Consider the following 21,170-nt stretch of genomic DNA (forward strand, 5'->3'; position numbering starts at 1 on the left):
AACATACCTCATGCTGTGTTGTGGGTGTGCGGGCTCATTGTCCTTAACCACTGTAGTTTCTCTCCTGTCTGCAGGTTAAGGACAAATCCCGACACTCTCTCCGCTGTCTGCACGAACAGGTTAACCTAAATGCAGTCTAAGCCTCGAGCCAGAGAAGGCAGATAATGCTGGTGTGCCTATTCCTGGGACCATCAGTTAGCCTAGGGTAATCTTGTCTGCACCGCCCTGTACTAATTGTCTTGTAGGTCTGTATTGATTGTATTTCAGCACTCTTGAGTTTGTCTACACGAATGTCCTTTATTGTAATTTTCTCAAATCTAATGAAAACAATGATTTGAAATGCAACCCGCCCCAAAGACAGGCAAAAACCTAGCCCTGAGAATCAGCAGGTCCTCAGCAGATGATTCCATCCAACAGGAAGTTGTTTCTTTCTTCTCGAACAACTGAACATGAGGCCGGGTGGTGGTTGTTTTCTCACAGGTCGTTGAAATAATTTTTTGCTGAAAGCAACGCTTTTTGTTACATTAGCTTCACAGCCTCACTGCTGTGATTGCCTGATTTCACATGGGACTGAAATAACAGTCGCCTCTGATCGTAGGCCTGAGGCTTGCAGTGCCTGCACTTCACATAAAATGAACGTGTCCAATAACTGTTCTGAATCCAGGCTTGTTACAGTCCATAGTGCTTGCTGGCGTTTTGTGATCTCCACGTTGTTAGTTGAATGCATTTTTGGGGGAAAAAACTCAGCTGAAACTCCACTTGCTTTTCATTTTATATTTCCAAAGAAAAAAGAAATCGATTTGTGTTTGTTTACCTGCCTGAAAATGGTGTTCACCAGGGAGGAATTTGAATTTTTTTGTCTTTCTTGAGCGAACAAATAACTCACCATATGATTTAAAGTGCCTGACAGCCTAACTCCTCAAACTCAAGGTGAAAGGTCACAGCAATTTAACATCCCAAATTTATCTTGAAATATAAGTGTATATACAGTAGAGTATGTAAGCACGGGTGCACATTTATTAAGGATGTGCTGGTACATATCGTCGCTTTCCTGTGAAAAACACTTTTCTCCAATTTTGGAAACTTTTTAATTTTCACATTAATGCGATGTCTGTAACGCGGAAACACCATTCATGTAAAAAACAGGAAAAACGCAAAAAAAAAAGTTTTTTCACATGACATCGACGATATGCGCACTGAAAATAGAAAAAGCACACCAGATTCAAATGTATCGCTGCCGATTTGAGTACCAAGCATTTTGCATTTTCTTTTTTGGGGGGCGGGGATGCAATAGACAAGACTTGAGTAGTGTTGTGTCGTACTGAATGGAATCACTTTGTGAATTGATTTGCTCCTTTTCTCAGTTCAGTTGAGCTCAGGCTTGCGCGTGTGCCACACAAAGTCCCCAGCAAACGGCAGCTGAGCTGAGGGGCTTCTCTAGAGGTGACGGGCCGCGTAGGCGTCTCGATGAATCAGCTGAACCTGCTCGAATGCAAACCTGTGTGAGATCCTTTGATGGCACCGTTCTCTATTTTACCCTTAATGTTTTTCCAAGGATCTTACAATGTTCAAGATAAGCACAGAAACACAAATATGGGTACAACAGTAACGCTGACTGCAAAAATGGAAAGAAAAAAAATTGTTCAATTGGGGAAATCTGATTATTGTATTCTGGCATGTTAACAAGTTATCTGTCCACATACTGTCAGAAAGCCAAAGTGCTGACAGAAGCAATATGCCTGCACTGTGTTCTTGTCTGAAGACAGCAGGATGCCATTCAGTTAGACAGGAATGTTTAATAGTGTGTGAATAACAGGAGACCAAAAAGCCAGACCTTGGCCAGCGCATTTCATTTCAGTATGTCTGACATCCATAGGCAGTGACCTTCTAGTGGTTTCTTTTTGTGCATCTGTTTCTCAATCTAGACTGCTTTTCTCTTTTGGGCCGACCATCTGACATCCCTTCCAGAAGACTAATAACATGTAGTCATTGTATGCATGATCTCTCTTGTCAAAATATATTTAAAATGACTGAGAAGTCAGTGGCTTCCCTTTACCAGCTGTCACACTGAACATTCACACACACACATTTTTTTTTTTTTTTTTTTTTTTTTTTTTTTAACCAAACTTTTTTGGCCATGGTGACACAAAAGTTTTCAAGCTCCCTGCGGACAGCTGCTCAATGCTGACTCGATCATGACAGATGACCAGCCAAGTGATGTATGTTATTAGTTGGAGAAGAACAAGAACACAAAATTGATGACCTGCAAAAGCCATTTTAATCCCATTAAAAAAAATCCACCTGTGTTTGTTGTCTCTCCCACTACATCCAAAGCATCATTCATCTTTTCACATGACATTTTGTTTTGTAATCCATTACTCATGCTTAATAATGCATTGGAAATATGGGTGAACTGTGATTGGTCTTCACGGTCCAAAAGCTTGAAATAAGCAAGTTCGCATTGAAATGTGTTTGTCAAAATTCACGTATTTCTCCTCATATAGGCACATTGAAAAGCGAAGTCGCGAGCGGACGTATAAGTGACACAACGTGCTTACGTCAGAACGGTTGACGCCGCAGGAAGATTGTGGGAGCATTTCAGATTGAAATGCAAGGTGCACACCGTGGTATGTGACGTATATATATATATATATATATATATATATATATATATATATATATATATATATATATATATATATATATATATATATATACAGTAGCTACAAAATCGGCACAGCTGCATTTCACTTGAAATGTATGCTCAAGAAATAAATATGAAAAGTGCTTATCTAAGGTCCCGTGTCCTTTGCTCGATTGCTTTGAAGCCAGGAATTTGAAGTTTTGACCAACCTGGTGATGCTTTCTGACTAATTCTGCTTTGCGGTGTTTGGCGGAGGTCAAACGCTGTCTCAGCAAACACTGGGAACGGGGTGGCCTTATCATTCTGCACTCTTGTCAAATTTGCATTCTGTTTCATTCAGAAGGAATGAAAGACAAATACTGTACTGTAGAAACCTCCGTCATTCTTATACTATTCAGCAAAAATAATACGTGAAAAAAAAAAAAACAATGCATAAACGCTGACTCAGTCCTCCAAAGGCAATCTCGGCTTTTTCCCCAGGCTGCAAAAAAAAAAAATTAAGGGGCAAACTGAGGACTTATTCACTAATCAGCTGCAGTCATATGTTGGGACAATGTTTTCATAAATCACCATTTGAACAATCTTAATCTACTCTGTTGAATGTTTCAGTGGGATGGCACTTGATTACAAGTAGTTGCAAGTTTCTATTTTGGTGGTCATTTAGTGTTTGTACATGTTGTGTGTGTGTGTGTACGTGTATTGGGGTGTGTGTGTGTCTGTGTGTCGGCATGCGCTTGATGGAGCAGAGCCCCAATGCCAAGCACATCTGCTCCGGACGCCTCTGGCACTGCCATATGGCTGGCAAACACGCCTCCTCCTTCCCTTCCACAAAAGAGAGAGTTTACAATGAAAACAGGAAATGAATGTGCGTGTGTGCCGTGTGAGAGGCGCGAGGGAAGGAAGGCAAAAAGAGGCTAACAGCTGACGAGCGAGGAGTCACACGTGCTGCCCATTAGAAGAAAGAGGCACCTCCCCTGCAAAGAGACTCATGTTTTAAACACCCCGACACAACAGCACTTTTCCTCTCCGCATCGCACAGAGGTCGGGCCACTTATTACATAAAAGCTCAGCTGCTGCATTTTTACCTGGATGAGAGCGTGCCCCAGTGTAACAAAACAAAAGAGATCATTTTGGGAGAGTCATGCAGTGGTGGAAGTGTGTAAAGCCTATTGACAGCAAACGGTGAAGACATACTGTACCTTTCCTTTGCATACAAATGTAAGATTATTGCTCTTGTCACAGGAATTAGGCCAACGTGGTTTCAATTAGAAATCCAAGAAAGGTTAAGTGCTAAATTACTTTTTTTGCAGCAGCAGCAGCAGCAGCAACACGAGTAGAGCTACATCACACACATGCCCAGGGTGATGCCCTTCCAAAACCGCAGTGTTAACCGTCTCTAGTCCCAAAATTTTAGAGGTTTAAAGATTTTATTTACTGTATGTCCTTTTTTTTTTTTTTTTTTGCCATGTTTATTTATCGACTTTTTCAATTATAACATATACAGTGACAATCAATTATAGTCAACTGCTGTGAGGTTTACCATGTCACCCAACTCACAAAAAACAAAACAAAAAAATAAATAAAAATAAAATAAAAATATATTAAGTAAAGAAATGTACAATACATCAAATGATACATATATATCTATATAAATTGTTCTTATTTACTGTATGTACTTTTTAACCAGCTGGAGAAGTGTTAAAACCATACTAGGTAGAAATGTAATATTCTCTCAACAAAAGTACAGTACCGCCCAATCTTTTGCCTTAAAAAAATAAGTTTGATCTAACCCGATTCCTCCCGCCTCTTCTCGAGTGAGCGACGAGCCCACCGTGACGTGGGAATCTTTCTGTCGCTTGGAATAATTTGAGTGAGTAGCCCTACCTTACTTAGACAAGGATATGTGTTAACATCTCAACTTCTACCACTCAGTATCAACACATGATCATTACCGGGCCTCATTTCTGCTGCACTGAACCATAGGTCACTTTTTATGTTGTTAAACAAAAGGCAGAGGTTGCCTGGATTTTTTTTTTTATGGGGGGGGGCTACTATATTCTGCAAACAAACGGATGTTGCAGAATATAGTAGCCCCCCCATAAAATATCAGTACTCTGCCACAATATACTACAAAACTATTCATAGCACGAGAATTTATGAATGACATGTATACATTGAGAAGAATGTAGGACAAGAAAATCGATGTCCTTCCAACAGCTATTTTTATGCTTCTAAAATGCCGTCACACGACAGTTTTAATCTGCATAATCACACACGAGCTCAACAAGTCTGGCACCAAGCAACTCATTTTGCTTGTTAGCATATACGGAAATTCAGAGCTGGAGTATCATCAGAGGCACTGCGCATGGTTTCTTCCTTTTCTTCTCTCCTCTCACGACCTCTACAGTTGGTTCCTTATTAAACTACACTTCACATCCTCCTCTTCATTCTCGTCTCCTGCCTTCTTTTTTTCCCCGCTGCTGCCTGAGGGTTTTCATGGACACCACGTTAATATGGATCAATCGATACCTTCGGTGTATCAACTGTCCAGGGACTGGCCAGCGACTCGATGGTGTGGATGGTGGGGGTGTGCGCTTGTGTGTGGGAGTATGTTGCTCGACAAACACAAGCCCATTGATTGTCTGGGTGCGTGTGCGTGTGCGAGTCCCCTGAGACCGCTCTGAGCTCTGAGCTGAGTCTGGGGACCAGTTTGTCTAGTTTCATGCGTAAATGTCAGTATAGAAACCCGCGTCAAGAAATAAGCAAAATGATTAGACTTGCTTTGTTGACCGATAAGCCGCATACTTACTTGGCATATTTTATTGTAAACAATGTGAATAAAATGTATTATTACTAATGGTATTGTTTTTGTTGTTGTTTTTATGATAAACATGATTTTCTCATACAAATATTTAAAAAAAATATTCGTTTTTTTTTTTTTTTGTTCTTTAAAAAAATTGGGGCGGGCGCGACATGCAAATCAAAATACAATTATTGATTTGTTTGTTTTTCGCCAATGTATTAAGTTTTATATTAATAATAAAGACTTAAAATGTGTTGAATTGTTTTATTACATTAAAAGATGGCAGAACAGGTGAATATCTGCATGAAAGTATCACTACTGCCAGGAGGAAACCTTCCTATGTCCAAATTTGGTCATTTTGTTCACAAATCAATCCTGGTTAGGAACCACACAGGTCTGTTATCTTTACAAATTATTGATCAATCCAAACCGTTGAAAATTGCTTGCTCTCGATGCAATATCAATATCATATATATTTTGTAGTGCTTTCTGCAAATTGTAGGTAATGAGGATGTTCCGGCTGGATCTCAACTACTCATCAATCTTAAAACCATACTGTACGTTCTGAATCTCAATGTCCATTCCGTCCGTGTGTAAATATGGAACCTATCATGATCCCCCTATGATCGACATGCACGCTCTCCAGCTTTGTCGCTCCTCAACTCATGTGCTATAGACTCTCTGGGATGGAAAATCCATTTGAGCTGGGCAGAAAGACCACGGTATTATTAATGGAGCTTAGCATCCATCGAAGAGGTTTTATAATGCTGAAGGCTCAACATGTTGACATCAAACACAAAATACAGAAGTACTTCAACAACAAACCAGATAGCTCATCACTGCTGAGCGTCTCGCGGGGAATGTGCGCACGTCACTCTATTGTCACATCTTACTACAAGTACGCACGCAAACCGAGAAACACACCCCTCACTAATCAGCTGAGCTATTCACGGCTGAGGGCTACACACAGAAAGAATGCATTCATCACATGATTAGTGGAGGCAATCACACACTTCATCAGTCTATTCCTGTTTCAAAGAGGGAAAAGTGAATGCAAAACATTCCCCAAAAACTCTCCAAATAAATCGGCGGAAGCAAAGTCAAAGGGTACAGGACACATAAAGCATCTGGGCGACATTGTGTCAAATAAACACAAAGAGAGATGGCCTTCGAAATGGAGATGACGGCTGTCAAATCAGGGAGACAACGAGAAAAATAATAGAATAAAAGAGGGAAAAGTCAGGTCTCAATTTCGGGTGACGTATGCCATTTGGCGCAAAAAGGCAGATGGCTCTCATTGGGTAACTCCAGGAAATCAATGCTAGCTCATAGCACGTGGAATCGTCAGTGTGACTTTCAACCCCTGAATGTGAAGGAAGCCGGAGCTGTCTAATAAAAACACAATGATTACTGGATAAGAGGTCAAGGGCAAATGTGGGCAAATATAAATTGTGGATCTATGTGACTCTAAATGGGTCTAACATTGACTGAGAATATATTTATTGATCTCCTGCCGACTCATTATCTCTCAATGTCCTCGTGCTATTACGCAGCATTTTTAAAGTGAACGTAGCTTTCACTAGAATATGTTTTGTAATGTTTATTTTTTGGTTTAATCGTCGTTACACGATTCGCCATTTACAGTGCATTGCTTGCTAGTCTTGTTCTCAAATTTATGTCAACCCACAAAATTGTTGATGAATCAAATTGTGTGTTTTACTTGTTTCTCATGTATGCTGAAAATAATAAATGAGAACGTTTTGCAAAAAAGGCAATGATGTCATTATTCACCATTCTTCTGAGCACCTGAAATTAACTCAGGCGTACCAAATTAATTTACAAAAAAAAAAAAAAAAGAAAAATCAAACCTCTTTGCAAACATGCAGACTAAAGCAGCAATCAGGATAGTTTGAACAATAACAGCAATTATGTCATCACCAACATTTTGGACAGAATTGTGTGACGCAATCAAGAACAAATCGATATCAATCGATATCTAACTTGAGAAAGTAAATAAAGGATACAGATGACAATGCTCATTTCTTGCAAAGTGATATGTTGATATGCTGTTTAAGATGCACGAGTGCCGTGTGCCGAGACAATCATTTGAAAAAGATTTCCTTCACCTCAAGTAGAGAGGTAATATTGTCTTTTCTTTCGAATCAGTGTTGTTTGAACTTTTTATTCAAGTAATCTCCAAGTTTTAAAGAAGAATAATGGAGCTCCACTAAGAACATGAGCCCTGTGATCTGACCTTTGACCTACGTAATGCAAGGGGGGAAGCAATCTGAGATCCGTGGATCGGATTGATATAGTAAAGCCATGGACCAATAATCCCTGAAAGTTTTCAAACAAAATCAAATGTAATAATGATTTGACCTCTGCTGCCATCCTTTCATTAAAAATGAATGTGGTTCTAACGCAGATGCACTCCAACAACAGTTGGGTTAAAAATAACACGATTTGGGGTCAAAAATTGACCGATCAACTAATTGGGTCAATTTGACCCACATTCTTGTGTTGTTTTGAACAAAACAGCCCAATTTTTGGAGTTGTTTTGTACAAAACTACCCATTTTTGGGGTTGTTTTCTGCAAAATCAACCCAGAAAGTTGGATCAAATTGACCTATTTTTGACCCGGTGTGGCTTCATAATTTGCACTGAAAAGAAAGAATAATGCGTAAGTATTACGTAGAATTGAGCCTGAGCCCTCTCTTATCCACAACACTAATCCCTAAAGAATATTTGTTGTTCCACGTTCAGTGTTTCAGCTTTCTTAGATTGGCATCCTCTATTCAGATGTTTGTCCCCCCCTCTATAAATGCCACCTTAGACAAATGACTCATTAGTGGACGTTTAAAATGACTCAATAAGAATCAAACCACATATTGATCTCCTCAACGAGTGACCACGTCATTTCATGACCTTAGTAGCTACAACTGCTAATGACTTTGGTGGCTTGTTGTTATCCCCCCCTCCTTCTCCCTGCAGGACCGCCTACGACTTCAAAGCTAGGACGGTAGTATTTTTTTCTTTTGAGAAATTGTTGCTGCTTTGGCCAACGAAAGCATTTCCAACCATCACTGCGCCATTTACATTGAAATGAATCCCATCAAAAGAGAATCTGCATGTTAAATGAGCGGAGAGTTTGGCGAGCAGTCACCGCCGTCTCCTCTGGAGATGGGAAGAAATGAGGCGAGCGAAAAGTTTGTGGCACGGTGAAAGTAAATTTGGGTTAAGTGGGAGTTTGGGAGCGTCTGAGTTTCAGCAATAAACTCCTAATATTTGGCACAGAGATGTTTTCCGAATGACACGTTAGTGAGCATCTCATTTTGCAGTCATTCATTGATCACCGTTATGCTTCCACCAGAACAATCATCCCGATTGAATCTTCCAAATCAATATTAGGGAGTGAGAATCAACCAGTGCCGATCAATGCCGCACAGCTAACGAACGAGCGGGGTGGGGGGGGGGGGGGGGGGGGGAACAGAAAGTTAGCCTGTGGCGGTATAATTGCGTAGCATGTTAAAAACACAAATAAATAAATCAGTGATTACTTCCCTTTGTGCTGCGGCACAATGGTTGAATATTCATGTAGGTAAATGCATTCATGCAAGAGTCTCTCATGGCTTTTACAGTTTTGGCATTCCATTTTTTTCCCCCTTCTAGTTTGTAGTAAGCGTCTCTCCCTCACACACGTACACACAATAAAAATGCTTTGAAGTGTATTTCATGCCTATTTGAAGGCTCCCCCATTACTTCTTAAAATGGTAATACGTTGGGCATCACATTTTTCCAACCTTTCGACTCAGTGGCCTACAGAAATTTGAAACCAATTGCGATCGAGTGAATTGTATTGATTCGGGATTCCCTGAGGGTGATATTCCACGGGGCGTGACACACGCCGTGTCATTTACCTCAGCATTGTTTGAGCGGGACGGCAGTGGCTGAACAACGGCAACCTTTTTGACCTGCTCGACGTGTTGCAGCTTCGCGATCTCTTCCGAGGTCTTGATTGCATGAGGATGTTCAAGCCATATTTTATTCACTCTGCTCTTCCTCACATTTTCTGTTACATGCGTTTGTGTGCGCGCCGTTCTAATGTACGGGAAACTACAAACACGCACAAAAGCACATTTAGATGCATGCAACACACAGATATGCACATGCACCATTGATGGCAACTTAGCCTGCATGATTACTGTGACTCTAAGCTGCTTAGGGGTTCTGTCCCATCTGGCTGTAGTGTTTGCGGCATCATTCAACCACCCACCCGACACACACACACACACACACACGTATACACAAACGTCACTCCTTTCCCGCAGCCTCTTTCCATTTCATCCTCTATCATGCACTCTGGCCGACACACACACAAACAAACACACATGGACACAACAGAGGCGGAGCAAAAGGGATGATAATCCTGCGTAATCTGGGTTTACCAACTATTAGAGCTGTGCAGTGTTTTCTTACGTAATCTAATCATCGGCAGAAACGTGCAGTCAACCGCCGGAGTTTGCTTGTGTGTTCACGCCGGAAGCTGGAAGCGATGCCTCCTCATGCCACCTGGGCCATGTGGGACAATACGCACACACAAACACACACACGCTCCGGCCAGTGTTTCACACACAGATTTAGATTACAGCGTAATGGCGCACATATGTGAATGAGCTTTAATCCGCATGCATTGTGTAGTTAAGGAGGTGTGTAATTGAAAGTTCAGTGGGCATTCAAACTTCGACAGAAGAGCGAGCAACAAATGCGTCCTCTCACGACTGACGCCCGAGCAAGCGCGCGTGGATTCGACTGCAAAAGCTTTTCACCAGACCGTATAGCACCTAGCTCTCTGTGAACCTTTTGTGACCCCGACATTGTACATAATTGAAATTAACGAACAGAAATGTTGAGCGTTCACGAGTGAGCAATTCAGAGACAGAATTAACTTGAAGCACTGTTTCATGGTTTTGAATTATTGAAGGGGCATCAATTGATATGTTAAAGCAACCAAAGACACGAGTTTGGATTACAGCTAACCGAAAATGCTGTTCAGTTCATATTCTATGTTAAATCTCATTTACATGAAAACAAAACTCTAATTCTACACGATGCACTGCATTACATATTTATCAGCTTTACAATAACAACACAGTCAGCATTTTTGAGAGCATAAGTAGTCAGACATGAAAAGTGCAATAGTCGTTCTAAGTAGTTGTGGTAAGTCATTCGCATTGTATTCATTTGATTATGTGTTACATGAATTTTGTTTCGTAAAAGCTAACATAAGTTGACACTTTCTCTTACATTGCAAGGAAAGCGCATCTTTGGCAAGTATGAGCACTGAGCAAACATCAACATGCTTTTTGCAACGACGGTTTTCTTCAGTTTGTGCTGCATCTGAGACAAAAATGGTCCGGGCAGCTTTCAGCACTTTCTCTGAAAACCTCCAGAGGATTTCCCTCAATAACTATAACAGATTCCATTTCAGTGAGAGATGTCATTGGGTTTTTATTTTTGTCTGTTTCACAGACAAGCCTGTTTACAAATCTCTGAAGAACACCCTACATGCCTTTTCACAAGCAAACCATACATAATGCAAACATATATATACTTGGGTATTCTACAGGACTGACTGGCTGACCTGGAAGGAAGTTGAGCCACTTTCCTATTTGGGGCTCCAGACAAATATTTCTTCCGTACATGACCAGCGGTGGGTGCGTCCGTAAATTTTGCTGCTCCGTCATTCGTCATTTGCCAACGACCGGGCCACCCGTCCGTCATTGTCGGTCTGTCATTATATCAAGCCGAACTAAAACTGTCACGTCAGTCCATCACTCCGTCACTCAATTGCTCAATTACAGTTCGTTTAAAAGACTGCCAGCCAGTCCGTCATCGTTATTTTGACCACGCTTCTGTCAAATTACAGTTCGTCACCGCTATTTCAGGACTGACAGACCACTTCTTCAACTACTTATTATGTCAAGCGCATTCGCATAACTACTCCGGTAAAGAACCACGACTCCTACCGTGAAAAGTAAAATAAAGATATTCCATAGTATTTACAAATCACAATCAATATTTCCAATCATTTATTTGACTCAAACATTCAATAAATAAGCAAAATGTAACATACCGTGTACCTTGTAAACCAGTATAAATCAAAGAAGTCCATCACGACATTACACTCTCGATCTCTCTCTCTCTCTCTCGCTCTCTCTCTCTATCTGTCTGTCTGACTCTCTCGCACCATCCGGCAGATGTGACCCAAACTGAAAGTAAATGTTTACATACTATTCTCAAAATAAGTCTTTTCACCAAGATTTCACAGAAAACCATGACCATAACGTTTCCATATGCAAATATTTGACTCAAACAAAGATTGTAAATTTCTCTTGTCATGGCAACCAATCGAACGCAGGTTGTGAAAGTTGTGAAGCGTAACAGTGTTGATATTTGACTTTAACTGGATCCCACTTGAAACATAAACCATAAAGTGGACATTTGTGTGGATAGTAATAATACTGACAAACAGACGGTGCTATTTGTGACACGCGTCAATGACGTGACGTTCTCTTTAGCAGAAGTCTGCATCAAATGACGACATCGAGGAGTTATCGTCTCTTTAACCCAAAACATGTCTACCTCTTCCCACCTCGAGGGAATTTCTAGTGTGAGATGCTAGCATGTAAACAGAGGAGCGAGGACCTAGGAAATTGCAATTAGAGGAATGAGATGGGCCCATAGTCAATGCAACCTCGGTGTATAGAACAAATACTTGATGTTATCATCAGCGAAACGTGAGGCCGTCAGTGACGAACTGAGAAGATCCGTCGGTAGTGACCCAGTTAGTGACGATTCCGGTGACGGACGAAAACTCACTTCCGTCGATGCTTATTCCGTCAGTTGTTTTAAATGTCCCTTTATTTGTCAGCAAAACGGCAAATCTAGATTGTTGACCAAACAGAAGAATGGAACATTTTGCCATTGTTTGAATTTTATTAATTGTTTTTATCTTTTGAATGAATGTATCATTCTTGCTAGTGAAATACATGCACTGGCAAACTGGAGGAAAAGGAGGCAGAGCTCCAGCATTGTGTGCATACAGATGTGAAAAAGGAGCTGATGACAGAGATTGAGAGAGGGGTGTGAGACGAGGCACCCATCAGAGTGAGCGGCTCACATTATGAATGATTCATGTGTTCATGTGTTTAACGATATATGAAGACCTTCCAATCCCTCAAATGGATCAACCACACCCCACCACTCTCACAGCAAAAGGAGTGAAAATGCCTCAAACAGCTAGAGATGATCATTTTCACAAGAATACAGAGAAATGCCCCGTATGACTTTAACCACATTTATAGGATGTATAGGATGCTCAATCATATCCCCCCCTTTCCAAATCACTGGCAGCTGCTGTGAGATAATTTGATAAGCAATCTAGGATTCAATGCACTGAGGGAAATATGGGGTCTCTTGTTGGAAAGTTATGCATAAATGTATGTTAATATGATTTGATTATTAAGGGACAAGGATGAATGGTAGTGGCGGTCGTTTGCTCAATTTGTTAAAACTGCTAAAACCTGTTTTAAAAGGGATCACTAAAGGAGTCATTAGTGGGAAATGCTCTGCCTTGAAATGCCACGAATGTCTCTAAATGCCATTGTACAGTATACTGTATGCCTGTCATGAGACAATGAGATTAAATCAGAGTGGAATAAGAGGGCAATCATTATCACCATTCATTGTCTCAATAGAGGAAGAATTATGAGATCTCTGGTGAAATGCTCCATTCTGCCATTGTCTGTCCATTGGGAATCTTTGGTACAATACGAGATCATTAAGAGCTGCAGTGTTCCTTTGCAAGTGTTGTAAATGGTTCAAATGGTTCAAATCACACCAGCGCCTCTGTACACTCGTTTTTTTTTTATTTTTATTCCCATTAGTCCCTTGTGGGGACTGTGCCTAATGAAGTCATCATTACTTTTCTGTCTACATACCTTAACAAAGAATGAGCGATACAGTAATCCGTTTTCTTACCTGGCCCTTTCACGTGTAAAATAGTAGCTTGTGAAAGGTAGCAGTGACACACAGGAAATCAAGGAGTGTGGCGCACGTGTTGGATCAATTTAATGGGCCTCCATAAGGCGCTGCGGAATCAATGAAAGAACATTCCTTCAAGCACTTAATGTGGTTGTGTAGCAGGAGTCTAAATTTACATTGAAATTTCATTGCGACATTTCAGAACAAAATTGTGACTGTATACCCTCAATAAGTGAGAACACCACCGCCGCCACAATGACTGCGGCTCCTCCTGAAGGCCTTTAGAAGAAGGTCAGGACGAGAAAAAATAGGAGAACACTATAAGAGCTGTGACCCACATCTGTACCACAGAACTGTCATGGACGGGTAATGAATGGGTGACCTTGGTTGAAACTCGTGCCTACATCTTGTCTTATCTTGGGGATAGTCCTAGAAAGAGTATTAGTTTTGGACCCAGCTAAGGAAATGAGGCAAACGAGGGAGCCATTAAGGAAAAAGAAAAAAACAGCATGAGATCAAAGGGATCATGAGGACAGGTATCCTCCCTCACAGCATTTTTTATGTGTTGATAAAAAGCAACAAGGATTTGTTTTACGTTACTGTTGGGCAGGTTAACAGCTAGCTCAGTCAAAGACGTTTTGTATCAAATCATAATCAGGACATGAGTAAGTGCACAGCATACAAGAATTACACCTACAGTGAGAAAAATGGAGGCAAATACGGACTTTGGATTGTGGCTGAGGGAATGTTGCATTGGTTTGCGGTAGGACAAGCTCTGTTCTCGTTCAGCTCAAAGGTATTTGACGAGGTTAAGGTCAGGAATTTCAGTTTCTTCACTACTAAACTCATTCAACCATGCCTTTATGGAACTTGCAATATGCACTGGGGAAAGAAAAGAGCCCTCCCCAAGCTGGCGTCAAAAAGTTGGAAGCATAAAATTGTCAAAATGTTTTAGGAAGACGAAGAATTAAGCAACAAGGAGAACCAGAGCCTAGCCTAATTCCTGACTGATTGCGTAATTTGTATATTAAATAATGATTAGATATAGTGCCTCCATTAGAACAACATTTCTCATGTTGAAGGTTTAACACTGTTTTTCTAAACAGAATTCGCCAGCGGCGGACCCAGAAGTCTGTCATCGCCATTCCGCCCTTACTTCGTCATCGTTATTTTTAATGCGCTTCCTCCAGTGCTAAATTACATTTCGTTACCACTATTTTAGGACCTCAGTAAAAAAAAAAAAAAAAAGTCTACAAGGGCAGCAACACATAATTTCATTAATCTATAAACAGTTTGGACCACTTTACACCAAAAAAATATAATTCCTTAACAGTGTTAAAAAAGATATTCTAATTTAGTTTTAGTTATAGTCTTTTGACTAAAATGAATTAAAGTTTTAGCCATAAATTAGTCATCTGATTGTATTTTAGTTTTAGTCCAATTTCAGTTGACGGAAATAAAGAACAAATTAACGTAAACAACGATTGGTTTTCTTCTCACTTAGTCCCGTCTGTTCCGTTTTCTGAGTGGTTCTTTTCTCCTACCCATGTATGCTTCCTTCTTCTGATTGGATTTCATGTGTTTATTCGTTTTGTCTTTTAATCAGTGACGAGATTGTCAAGTTAATGTAGTGATGAATGAATGACTTCTATTTTTGTTTTGGTTTCGTTTGTCTGAATGAAAATATTCGTGACAAAATAAATGACGAAAATCTTTTGTCAACAAAATTAACACTGCTCCTTATACTGTTGCTACTATTACTATTCCGCGTGCTTCTTGTTCCCGAACTGCGTTTCGAAAACCACTTCCACTGGAGTGGTTACTGATGGTAACTTGGAAACGTCAGTCCACCAGTGGGACTTCGTTAGTGATGGATCCACGGACCTTCCGTAGGTCCCGACGGACAGCCGACGACGTGCCCACCTCTGCTGCTTACGTAAGACAGATAATAATACAGTAATACAGATTTATTTTTTTTAAATCAGCAGCAGAAAGACTTTTTCTGAAAATGCAGAGTAAATAACAATCTCTAATATGCTGCCATGGTGGTGGGGAATGCAGAATAATGCATGCGCCCGTGCTTGAGCTCAAGGATTTCCCCACCCTATACAGTACACTGGTGATCAGAGAATTTTGCTTAGATCGACAAGAAAAGAAGTTTTGTTGGTTATCCGCTATCGTTTAATAGAGAAAGGCTTGCCTCAGGAGTGCATGCGCAAGTTTGGAATACCAATTAGTATCAACCAGTTCTCTGATATTCTGCTTGGGGTGGTGCAGCTGTTTTTTTTTTCCTCCTCATTCGTACAAAGAAGAAGCTGCAGTGAAGATAAAAGAGCGCCGTGGAAGTAGTGGTGGTGGGGGTGGTAGTAACTGTGTTGTTTTAATCATGCTCACGTTTGAAGAGTTGAGGGGGCAGCGAAGACTTTCATTTTTCAACTAAGTTGGCCAAATTGGTACCTTTCATGCCTGTAATGATTTTCTTGGGGCTTCAAAATGTCTTCTTAATTACATTTGGGAAGACAATAGCTTCATTCTGAATACAAATTTGACAGAGTTAAGCAAAGTGGTTTAAAATGAACTGAAAGCTTGCCTTGTTTCCATTTTGACTGAGAGCTGTATGATTTATAACGATGCCGTTTGAAATATTTCCCCTCTGAATCTTGTACCCCAATAATCAACACATTGGTAAAATTCCTTCCTGGCAGTGTGAAACTAAAGTTATTTTTGTAAAAGTGTCATTTTTAAAATGTTCCTGATCTGGATCGCATTACATTGTGCTGATGTGCCTAATAATTCGTTGGGACTTGGGACGGTCTTGTTGGAGTTGGAAAACACCAAAGCCAATCCTTTAACCTAATTCCATGCCCTCGAATTGGTGAAAGAAGACATTTGTCCTGAGGAGAGGCAGGGGGATGATCAGCACATGATGCAAACCCATTCGATAAAGTTTTGCATTCATCATGCATGCTGCTACCTGGAAATAAGCACATACTCATAGAGATTAGTTAATTCAACAAAAAAACGCAGGACAAAGGAAACAGTTTCCATTTTTTGGGGTTTTTTTTAATTGTCATTTCAACTACTTCTAGAGGGCAGAATGTTAACTTTAAGTTAAGTCAATATATACGGCATCTATCCGTTTTACTTTGCAGTTATCGCCACATCACTGACACCCTCACTTTCCCCTGAGAGGCACTGATTCAGCCTTAAGATGTGGATCATTTTCAACCCAGTGCTGATGTTGAATTGCTACATCGCTTCCAACACATCCCATGATAGCTCACCACAAGAACCGCAAAGTCCTTGGATAACTCAAACTAAGTAAGGAGCTATTAGAGGTCTGCCTAGAGATAAACACTTAGACATTCCAAGTATACACTCTAGAGGGAAGGACATAGCTTAGCTTCCATGTACTGTAATTATACACTGATGACACCGGAGCAGGTGTTCTTTTCATCATCAACTGACTGAAAGACGGAAAAAACAGGTAGCTGTTTTCTCTTCATCAAAAGATAGGATTACACACAGTGTTACATTTGTGGCAGTAAAAAAAAAAAAAAAAAGAAAAAAAAAACGGCCCGGATTTTTTGTATAATGTTGTCGCGAGTTAAATTACAGTATAAATATCAGTAAAATTATCAGAGATTCATTAGGCGAGTAACTGCCAGAATACGGTTTAAAGGAGAAAAGATATGCACTTGATTCACACAGTTTGAATATAAAGATGATGTAATTTCCATCCAATCCTCGAGATTTCACACGAGAGCCTGTGAAAAATCACACTTAAATGGACTTCAGTAAGGCAGGGGCTTAATTGGTAGTGACGTGATGCGCATAATGTCTGCTACCTCACCGAATTAGATACACAGCACTGGCTTAAAAACACACAGGCGCTCACACAAAAATACAGACATAAGCACAGAAAATTAGCTCCAACACATGTGAATACCATCAAGAGGCAACTGCAAATCACCTAAAAAAAAAGTTCCATGAGCATGTAGTGCAGCGCAAGCGATGTACGTACAGCTTGACAATTGTACAGAGGTATTTTTTATTTTGAACATAGGTCTCCAATAGCACCTTGTTGTCATGGCAACGCCTGCTAATCCTACATTAATAATGTAAACATTGGTGAATCAGTCCCACACACCTTTGATGTTATATTAGCACTAGCGATGAAGGCATAATACGTGTAATGTTATACGTCGCAATGTGTTAGGTCAGCGCCACTCCTTTTATACATCTTCATTTTCTATCATACCCCATGCAAAAAAAAAAAAAGTATTGAAATGAGTAGAAATGACTTAACTCAAAGGGGGGAAGTCAACCCCAAAACGTATTTGCAATAATATGTTCTATGTGCCTTCACTAGTCTAAACATGGCATTCTGATTAATATTATATATTATTATATAAAATCCACCCGTTTTTAGCCATCTCAAGGGGCGGCCATTTTGTCACTTTTGTCAAAGAAAAATGACATCACAGTTGCTACAGGCTCAGGTAACAACCAATCATGGCTCACCTGTTTTCTGAAGCTGAGCTATGATTTGTCATTATCTGAGTCCTAAGGGTTTGTGATTTTCAGTCGACAGAAGTGACGAAAAGGCCGCCTCGTGAGATGTCTAAAAACAGGTGGCTTTTGCTGTTTACCTCATATACCACAAACGCAATACTAATCAGAATGTCGTGTTTTGACTAGTGGGCCTGCATAGAAAAAATTCTTGTTAAAAAATATTTTGGAGTTGACTTTTACTTTTATGCCTTCATTATTCAATTCCGTCCCAAAAAAATCACACTGCAGAGAGGACAAAGAAAGGGTGTGGCACACAAGTTATCATTTCTATTTGATTTATTTATAAAATGTGTGCAGTAAGTATTAATTGACACTTAATCATATCACATGCTGTACCTTAAAGCCATCTTCACGAAAGAGCGATCTTGACTGCTTGTTAACCTGACTACCAGTGATTTACTGCAGTCCTCTTTGACTGATTGTGTTCAATTACGCTCAGGCTTTGGCATGATAAGACTGCAAAGAGGTTATGAATTATAGTGCGTATGATTCTAAGTGCAGACTCATAGATTCTTCTGGTAATTAACATGTCATGTAATACGTGTCATGTTGTGTGGCTATTGGACTGGTAAGAAAGCCATTTATGTATTCACAGTTCCCTCTAAGCTGATTAACGAGCTTGGTGATCACTGCAAAAGACTAATTATTTTTGCCTCGTTGGTTTCTTCAGCATACTCATGAGGAGCGTGTTCTCTGGTGGGGATATTATGCATACTAAAGGGGCTTTATTAAACATATTTGGTTCATTAGTGAAAACACTGTGAAATTTTATTTGATTTGATCATCTGGAGTGTGCGTGCCGAGTTAAAGCCTTAAGGATGTGAACAAATCAGCCTGTATGTTATTTTACATTCAAATACTGATGGTTTAGACTTTGAATGGTAGAATGAAGAACCTGTTTGAAGACATATAATGGACAAGTAAGATAAAAAAGGCTAAATACAGGTTGAATACCAAAGTTGAGAAGGATTGATGTCAAAACGAGAAGACAAAGACATAACAGAAAGTTGAGCGAGTTTAAAGGATAAGTTATCATAAAAAGGTTGGGAAAAAAAATGATGATGAGTGACACATGAGGAAGTGGAGGTGGATTACTTAGAAGGCAATATATCTCACATTCTCTGCGAAAAGAAGGCTTCCAAGAGCGATTCAACCACTGGATTTTACAATTTACTAAATATATTTCTCCAGGAATTTCTGGTGGAATTCTGAATTCCACAACCTCGGGAGAATACGGCTCTCAAAATTACTTTGGAATCATTACTATTCTGTGTCATATGTTTGCACAAGCACAATTTTAGACTTTTAATCACAGAGTTGAGCTCATGAATATATCTGTGTTTACCTAATTTTGTCGCCGTTGAGTGAACAGTACTTATTCATGTGCCCGCCATCCACCTCATCTTTCGCAAGACGGAACCCGACGTGAGATGGCCTGTTTGAGACACTTGAATCCGGAGGTATGTGGAGACGTCTGCGAGAAGGGTCGGATTTAGAACTGAGTCTTTGAAAGACACACAGAGCGGGACTTAGCTTGGCATTTAAACACGACAAAGATGAAACTGCTTCTTGGAATAGCCGCGTCACTTAACGGCACCGGAAACTTGATCTCCACTTCACTTTCACCGGGGTCAAAGAAGCCTCTCACGCCTTCTCTTTTTCTTTATCGCAAATCTCTCTCACAAGTACACTAAATTGGTTTATATTACCCGCCCTGCTGCGTAAAACTCTGAAAATAATCACTCAGAAGTCACAGCTGCTGTCCGAAAATAGCATCCGCATCTTGAGGTGTCCCACAATTATAGAGTCAAATACAATACGCTAATAGGCGAGTAAAGACTGAGTGCTCATGGTGAATGTACATTTGAAAGTCTTTATTATACTTATTACTTCATATGTCTCTGTGGCAGCTGTTCTTTTTTAGCTGTGTATATGACAAGTAATTGTAAGTGATTTATCTATACTCCTTGTTTTTAATTTAATTAATTAGTGTTTATTTTTAGGTTTAAAGGGATTATTTTATTTGGCTTCTTCTAATTGTATGTAGCTAGACAGCACTTTGAATTGCCTTGAGTACGAAGTGTGCTTGACAAATAAACTTGCTTCGGCTTGGCTTACTATATTTGGAGGACTCATTTCACTTTTAACTTGGGAATAGTGAACAAAAGTAACAGTACTCCTAAAGAAAAGTCAACCCAAACATATTTTTTTCAAGAATATGTTCTGTGCAGGCCCAGTTGAAATAAGGCATTCTGATAAATATTGCGTTTGTGGAAAAAGAGTTAATCCGCTCGTTTTCAGCCGTCTCTGGGGGCGGCCATTTTGTCTCTTTTGTCGACTGAAAATGACACCTGCAGTTGCTCGGGGGTGAGGTAACGACCAATCACAGCTCACCTGTTTTCTGGAGCTGAGCTGTGATTGGTCGTTAACTGAGCCCTGAGCAGTTGTGATGTCATCTTCAGTCGACAGAAGTGACAAAATGGCCACCCCCAGAGATGGCTAGAAACTGGTGGATTAACTCTTATTCCACAAACACAATATTGATTAGAATGACTAACTAGTGGGCCTGCATAGAACATATTCTTGAAAAAAATATTTACTGAATTACACATGTACAATTTTTGAATAATTTATCCGCCTCTGTTTTTACCACAAAATAATAAATAGCATGCAAATTGAAACTCAGGACAGTAAAATAAATACAATTCCAATCTCATGTTTTTCAAAATCCCTATTTCTTCACTTTGACTAATAATATACTACCCTTGTGCGTGCCACAGACCACTTCCCTTGACTTCGACAGCCAACATCACGCAAGTTCGGAGACCAACTAGGAGTTCGCTGCAAATAGACTCGAGCATCTGTTAGCTGTGGAATTACATACAAAGTGATGAAAACTCACAATGTAAAGTGCTAACTCTAACACTGGGTGTTGTTAGGTGTTGTTTCAAGAAATGTGATTTTTAGTGTGAGCTGAGGCAGTTGTACACAAGGTGCGATGAATGTGGGCGGAGGGTACGGAGGTGTTTAAGAAACATAAATAAAACACTGTGGACAGTGCATACATGCATAGGTATTTTAAGAAACATAAATAAAACACTGTGG

General features: G+C 40.1%; 1 protein-coding gene across 3 annotated transcripts in view; it reads right to left on the reverse strand.

Moving 5' to 3' along the window:
- Positions 1 to 21,170, reverse strand: part of igsf11 (immunoglobulin superfamily member 11) — an 82,943-nt gene that overhangs the window by 23,761 nt on the left and 38,012 nt on the right. The window contains exon 1 of one of the 3 annotated variants that reach the window (XM_086036730.1): positions 8 to 107. The exons of the other annotated variants lie outside the window; for them this stretch is intronic. The gene's annotated coding sequence lies outside the window, so the exon portion shown is untranslated. Of the gene's footprint in view, positions 1 to 7; positions 108 to 21,170 lie in introns of those variants that run through there. 3 annotated transcript variants of the gene reach the window in all.

This window comes from Filicampus tigris, chromosome 7, assembly GCF_054856515.1.
Source record: "Filicampus tigris isolate MCC_2025a chromosome 7, RoL_Ftig_1.0, whole genome shotgun sequence".
Classification (NCBI taxonomy): Eukaryota; Metazoa; Chordata; class Actinopteri; order Syngnathiformes; family Syngnathidae; genus Filicampus; species Filicampus tigris.